This window comes from Arachis ipaensis, chromosome B04 (assembly GCF_000816755.2).
Source record: "Arachis ipaensis cultivar K30076 chromosome B04, Araip1.1, whole genome shotgun sequence".
Taxonomy (NCBI): domain Eukaryota; kingdom Viridiplantae; phylum Streptophyta; class Magnoliopsida; order Fabales; family Fabaceae; genus Arachis; species Arachis ipaensis.
The window spans coordinates 3,238,434-3,246,474 of NC_029788.2; the positions used below are offsets into that span (position 1 = coordinate 3,238,434).

Below are 8,041 nucleotides of genomic sequence, written 5' to 3' on the forward strand. Positions count from 1 at the left end.
GGCCGCCGTCTCGGTCACTGATGTTTCCTTTCGATCCACCCTTTCTGAATCTATTGGGGTCATTCTGCAGTCAGTTGCTGGATGTTCGAAACAATTGCACTTGTCACAAATAAGGTGTAAGCATTCATACTCCACCTTATATTCAAACTCATCGACAATCACACTCCGGACCACCGGTAAACCAAGATTAATTTGCACGGAAGCCCGAGCAAATTTCCCCTCTCTGCCAACTTAGTAGCCAGATCCACCTTGACTGGTCTTCCCACAGCAGAAGTGATTCTCATCATGGCTTTATCCTGATAGTACCATATGCTCAAACCAGAGATTTGAATCCAAACCATAGTCTCCCCGAAAGTGTCCTCACAAGGTTTAAAATCCGGTGTCCATGGCTTGACCGCAATATAGTGACCGAAGATCATCCATGGCCCCGTAGTAAAACCTTCTCTCGATCGTCCATGCGATCAAATTTAACGAGGAAGTACCCAAAACCCACATCCAAGATTTCATATCCACCGGTGATCCTCCATACCCCCTTCAATTTGTGAAACATGGCCGTGTAACTAAGGTTTTTTCCAAGAACCTTAATCACAATTGCTTCCTTGTATGGTTCAGAAATGATGTTCCTAACCTCTTCGGAGAAGCAAACTCTTGGAGGCATAGGATCTCCTTGTTTTCCAATGACCACTGCCATGGAATCCTCGTCTAGAGCTTCAGTCCGATTTATCCCTGTGGCTACCGTAGAACCAATGACCTTGTCACGGAACGAAATCTTGGAAGTCACCCTGGAACTAAGGTCGCCCTTACTTGATCCCTCCTTCACACCTGATGCAAACCCTTCCACACTCTCCCCCTTATCTCTTTCGATGGCATGGCCATCTCCTTCACCGTGTTTCACCCTCAAACGCTCTCTCCCGCTCTCTCCTTCTCTCATTCTCTCTGAGTATGGAGTACGTACTCTTTCTCTGTTAGGATTTTTTTAATAAATAGATACTAATTGTAGATTAACATAATTAAATAAAGATATATTGAAAGTGATAATGTGTCCATGTTGTCAACTATGTTGTCTATGACATAATTTTTCGAGCAGGACCAGGATACTTGCATTATTATTGGTATTCATAGAAAATTTTGTAATTTATTACTCCTCCTGAATTATAGTGTATATGTACTTTATCTATTAATTTTAGTAACGATATTATTCTCCCTTATTTAATAAGGGTCAATTTTTGCATAATTTATAATAAGAATAATGTATGTTGATTTTGATCTTGAAATAATATATACAATTTAATTTGTTTTTTCTTTCTTTTAAAAATTCAATATTTTTAGGGTAAAACACTTGTATAAACCAAATCAATACTAATATTACATAAATCACTCAAATAAAAAAACGTTAAATAAATGTCTCAAACCATATTTCTATATAAATCAAATTAAATTAATTCGAATTATACAATATAATAGTAAATCAAAACACTTTAATTTGAATTACATGGAACAATGTTTAAAGTATAAATCGAATTGGTTAAATTCGAATTATACACTATAGTACTAAATCGAATCAGCTTGATTCAATTTACTACTTGTATCAGATTATTGACATAAATGTCAATAAAGAAGTACCCCATTTGGATTCAAGTAAAATATAAAAAAAATTAAAACAAATAATAGAAATCCAACTTTTGTGTTTTAGTTCAAATTTTAGAAAATCTACATTTTTATAAACTTGTGAATTTAAACGAAACATTAAACGATTTCTAAAAATTCATTAAAAATTATCCTTTGACTTATTAGCATCTAAAAAATCATTACCGGGACTTTTAATATTGAAAAAGTTAATATAAAGTATAGCCCTCCAAAGTAGCATAGGAGTTAAAACTTGAATTTTTTTCGAAGTCAGAAATAACAATTAGTTATAAATTATAAAATGACCAATTATATTTATACAATATGTAATTTGAGAAATAAATAAAATACAGTATAAATATAATTGGTCAAATTACATATTGTATAAATATAGTTGGTCATTTTATAATGTATAACTAGTTGTTACTTTTGACTCTAAAAAAATTTCAAGTTTTAACTCCTATGCTATCTTGGAGGGCTATATTTTATATTAAATTTTTTTCAATATCAAAAGTCCCGATAATGGTTTTTCTATGCTAATAAGTCAAAGGATAATTTTAATGAATTTTTAGAAATCGTTTAATATTCTGTTTAAATTCATAAGTTTATAAAAATATAAATTTTCTGAAATTTGAACTAAAATACAAAAGTTGGATTTCTATTCTTATTCGTTTTGATTTTTTTGATATTTTATTTAAATCTAAATGAGGTACTTCCTTATTGATATTTATATTTTAAAATTAATATAGAATAAATAAATAATTAACTTTAAAGTAGTAAATGTCAATAATCTGATACAAGTAATAATCGAATCAAGCTTATTTGATTTACACTATTTCATACTAATTCGAATTAAACTGATTCGATTTAGTACTATAGTGTATAATTCGAATTTAACCAATTCAATTTATACTTCAAACAATATTCTCATGTAATTGGAATCAAGGTATTTTGATTTACTACTATATTATATAATTTGAATTAATTTAAATCGATTTATATAAAAGTATAGTTTGAGATATTTATGTAACATTTTTCTATTTAGATAATTTATATAATATTAGTATTGGTTTGGTTTATATATGTGTTTTATCCAAATTTTTATTTTATTTTTGAAAAATATACATGAGAATTAGATTAGATTAAGTGATTAACTTTGTTGTCCAATTCTTAAATATCACATATCTACTTCTTTTTTGACCTCTTAATACACTTTGTTATATTTCTCTTGCTACTATTATTTTTTTACCTTTAATACCATCGATTTCATCACATCCATCATTACAAATTTTATTTAGTTTTACTGCAATTACTATATTCACGTATAACTTTCACCTATATTTTTTTTCTCTTTAATTTACTTACCCAATTAATATTTTTATCGTTCTTTTACCTTTTTGATTTGTCACCATCACCAATGTTTCACATACAAAGATAGTATTCTATCTTTTTCTCTTACTAAGGAAGAACTAATTTTTTTCATCTCATATGTATTTTTTTTATTTTTTTTAAATATGTTTGTACCTATTAATGATGAATTAGAAAAGTCTAATATTTTGTTAAATTCTTTTTTTTTAAATTACTTTATATATGATAATATTATTTTTTAAATTTTTAAATTATTAATTATACAAAATATTATATTTAAAATTTGAGTACATGAATATTTATTTTTAAATTAAACTAAAATAAATGAATTATATTACAAAAATATAATTTATTTTAACTTCTGTAATATCATTTGTTTAGCATATGGCACTGATTATTTGATTAACATATAAAAGATGTAACATATAAATACTTGGTGATAATTAATTACGGTGGAATGAAGAGAAGGTGAAAGGAGACAAAAAAATGAGAAAGAACAAAGTAATATAATAATGACGACTACACAATGACAAGTATGTGTATAGAGAATAATAATAAAAAAAAATGAAGACCTCTTCGTATTTAGATTCATATTTTACCTATCACTTAGAAAAAATGAAGACAAATATGAATATCCATGACATTTAAGTAAAAATTATCTTTTATAAATAATTAACATGTATTTTGGTTTATATATACTCTTTTTGAATAAGAATAATGTTATTATCATTATTTTTTGAATTATATTTTGGTTTATAATAATTTTAAAATAAAAACATTAAAATAAAAAATACTTATCTAATAAATTTAAATAGTGAATGATATATTAACACAAAAATAAAATTAATTTCTTAAAAATAATAGAAAAGTGGCTGATAGTGCCTGTTGAGCCGCTAGTATATATAATGGGAAAACCTATTTTTGGTGTCCAATTTTACTTTCTATTTTTATCCTTTTTAATAACTTACTTACAGTTACAGCATTTTACTACTTCATTTCTATCCACGTTCACTTCAATATAACTTCTCCACGTTAATTCCCACTACTGCATCATCAGTTACAGAATTCTACTATTTAATTTCCACTACTGCATCAGTTAATTTCTCTCATATCAATTACTGCGTCAATTGTATTATTCCCATTTTTTTCTCTTAATCTCTCTCACTTCACTGGTTACTCCATATTTTTCCATAATAGAAAAAATTTCCTTCGTTTTTCTTTTATCTTCTCCTGCCTTCTTCTCACTTTGCTTAAATATAATGTAAAATTTATTGTAATTTATTTTTCGTCATTAAATAAAAGTGTAGAACTGTTTTTATATGTTTCTTTGATTAATTATAGTTGACAACATATCAATAGAAGATTCACGTGGAAGTGGTCGACGAACTTGGCAAGACTATGCCAGACAACAAAGACAAAATATGAGTGAAGAACACAGGCAGCATCACCTTAAATTATCAAATTACATTATTTTCAGCTTAATAATGAATTTTTTACATATACAGATACTTATAATAACACCGGAACTGGTTCAAATAATATACTAAACGATCCAAATATGGGTAGGAATCCTATATTTATATTTATTTAATTAATAATAATTTATTTTTTCTTAAATTTTGATTCAATAAATCTTTTATTATTGGCCTAAATAATAATATTATATTATCTTAAATGTACTTTACATCATTATAATCTCAATTATTAAATACTTATCTAATAATTTTTTAATATAATATCATACAAATATAAAATTTAGTTAACTGTATTATTATAAGAAAAATATATATATTTACTGTTTAATAATATATTTGTTATTAAATATTTTGACTCTGTAACAAAAAAACTTAATAAAAGATTCTGATATTTTTTTAAACTTTTTTCTACAATTTAGTTCACCATTTAATTTGAATTATTTTTACAATATCTCTATGTTACTGTACTCTACCAAATGTACTCTTAAATCCTCAGCCTACATTATTTTCATGTTAAGAATAAATTTTTTAAATATTTAGATACTCATAATAAAAGCGAAACAGATTCAAGTAATAGATCGAATGGTAATAAATATGGGTATGACTCCTGTATATTTATTTAATTAATAGTAATTTATTTTTTCATAAATTTTGATTCAATAGATCTTCCATTATTGTCCTAAATAATAAATAATATTATTATAAGAATAAATAAAATGTTCTCGCGCCGTATCATTATAAAAAAAATTATATTAGATATATGTTTAATAATATAATTGTAGCTTAAAGCAAATTTCAAATCACGAAATGATGGGCATTTAATGCCCAGCACATATGCCAAGGAGGCAGCGTCAGAGACGAGATGACCATGCGTGAGAAACATGAAACGCTATCAACGAGCTCCTGAGAAGAAGAGCACATCCCATCTCGGCGAGTAGGACAAATGCGCCCAGCCACGAGCCCCAAACCTCAAGGCTGGCGCGTTGGGGGCACTATTACGGACCAGAGTCCAGCCCAACTAGTCGTCGGGTCGGGGCGCCACCCCTGACCCAGGCCCAAGCCATCCCTCACGAAAGGAAGAGTCCGACGGGTCGGTTTCCAACACCCGACCCGGGGCACGCCCGGTTTACACTCCGTACGACCCAGGTCACCAGTCGGGTCGGTATCCTTGGGGCCGCCCCCGAGTCCCTGACCCGAAGTCTGGAACGACCTGTTCCTCCCACGTGGACTAGGACAGCTCATAGAAGCTCCTTGGCCAGTGGGCTAGGTCATCCCTAGGCCCACCCTGCACAGTATATAAGGGGAGAGGACAGCTCTCCCCCCAAGGTACGTCATATCTTACCTAATTTGGCCATCCCCTCGTACGGACACTAACTTGACCGTCGGAGTGTCCTTGCAGGAGGCCACCCCCTCGTCCTCCTCTCCTTCGGCACTATCAACTCACTAAGCACACCTCAAACGCCCACTCCAGATCAACCCGGGGTTTTCCTCTCTAATCTTCTCATCACCATCCGATCCACCGAGCACTCGAGATCCCACAGTAACGAACAAGTATGGAATCTACTTCATCCGCATCAGTTTGTTCAAAACTTTTACAACCTTAATGCTAGAGATTGACTCATTAGTAATCTCTCAGCGAAGAGTGATTGGAATTGCCGACTTGGTGTTGCATCTTCTTCTTTGTGGTACTATATATATATAGAAATCTCCTCATCTTTAAAGGAAAGAGTTTTCTCCCCGTTGCAACTGTTAGTACTATTCAAGCTCGGTTTGAAGACATTCAAACTGCATTGAAGAATAACTTCAAACGAAATTCTGCTACAAGAAGCTCCGGGCAGCTCATATGTTAGGTCTTTCCACCAAGATTGTGTGAAGCTTAATGTGGATGGTTCTTTCCTCTCCTCCAATAATAGTGCGGCCTGTGGGGGGTGTTCCGAAATCACTTGGGGAGATATATTGTTGGATTTTTGTGTAATTTGAAAAGTTGTTCCATCACTCATGCCGAGTTTTGGGAGATTGTTGAAGGCCTTCAGATTGCTAATACACATAATTTCTAACACCTTATTGTTGAATCTGATTCTTGGTCTTTCTATTAAGTTTATTAAAGATGGGTGTCCAGCTTCTCATCTGTGCAAACCACTGTTGGAAGACATAACAATCTTGGAGAGACGTTTTCAGAAGGTGGAGTGGATCCATATTCTTAGAGAAGCTAATGTTGTAGCCGACACCTTGGCTAAAAAAGGTCAGGAGCTCCCCATAGGTCTTCATTTGTTTAAGAGGTCACCTTCTGACACATGCTCTACTTTCTGATTTTCGTGGAACTCTTAGAATATGGCTCGCTAAAATTTTTATTTTCTAAGAGTAAAGTTAATTTTAAAAAAATAATTTTTAAAAAATAATTTTTTAAAAATCGTAATATTTATATTTGGTAAATCAAATTAAAACTAGTTTTTAATAAACACAAGTAATAATAATTGCATTTGGTAAAATAGTTTTTAGAATTTAAAAATTAGTTAACATATGAGGTTATATTAGACTTTTAAATTTTGAAAAGTACAAGCCAATTTTAAAAAGTTTTATCTTAGGTGCTTTCAAAATACCCTAATCTTTTAAAATCTGCAAACATAAGCATATGGTTTTTTTTTATTTACCAAATATAAAATGAAAAACTTGAGTTTTTAAAAAACACAACCACCTCTTCAAAAATTTTATCAAACCAAACCTAAGAAGAGCTGATTAGCCTTGTTTTGTTTGTTCTGTTTGGGGTATTCATATTAACCCCCTTTTCTAAAAAAAAATTAATAATATGATTAAGTAGGTCTAATAATATATATTTTGAGTATTTGTAACTAAAAAATTGTTATTATTATAATTTTATGTAAAAGTTAATTATATATAACCGTTATTTTTTAATTTAATTGAGTAATAATAAATATTAAATTTAATTGACTAACATGATAAAAATTTTTGTTTTTTTATGTGAATTTTATTATTTTTATATTGCAATCAAGTTGTATTAATCTAGTAGTTAGATCACTAATTTACTTAAACAAATGTCGAGAGTTTGAATCTCGCCTTATATAAATAAAAAAAAAATAATATGCTATAAACTCAATTTTTATATAAATAGATAAATAAATGTATGTTCAAAATTATCACTTACACAAAATTACTTACATGAAAAAACTAAAAAAAAAAAAGTAACATACTATAAACTCAAACTTTTAGATAAATGAATTATTAAATCTTTCAATATTTGTCTGTCCTAAATTATTAACTCTTTCGTTAGTTATCCTTGCCTACAAAAAGAAATAAATTTAACTATTTCAGTAATTAATACGCAAAACTAAAATTTGAAAGAAAAACTAAAAAGACAAAAGAGTAGACACCTCTTTCTTCCAATCAATCCGTACAGTTATGATTATCAGACCAAGTACTTGAACGACAAGGGCACATATAATTCCAAGCCAAAGTTCCTGCAGAATATTTATTCTTATTATATAAAAATTAATATTTAAATTTTTTTATATTATATTTAAATTATATTTTTTTAATAATTTTATATTAGTAAT

The 8,041-nt window shown here is 29.4% G+C and overlaps 1 pseudogene; it reads right to left on the reverse strand.

Moving 5' to 3' along the window:
* Positions 7,781-8,041, reverse strand: part of LOC107635849 — a 15,379-nt pseudogene continuing 15,118 nt past the window's right edge.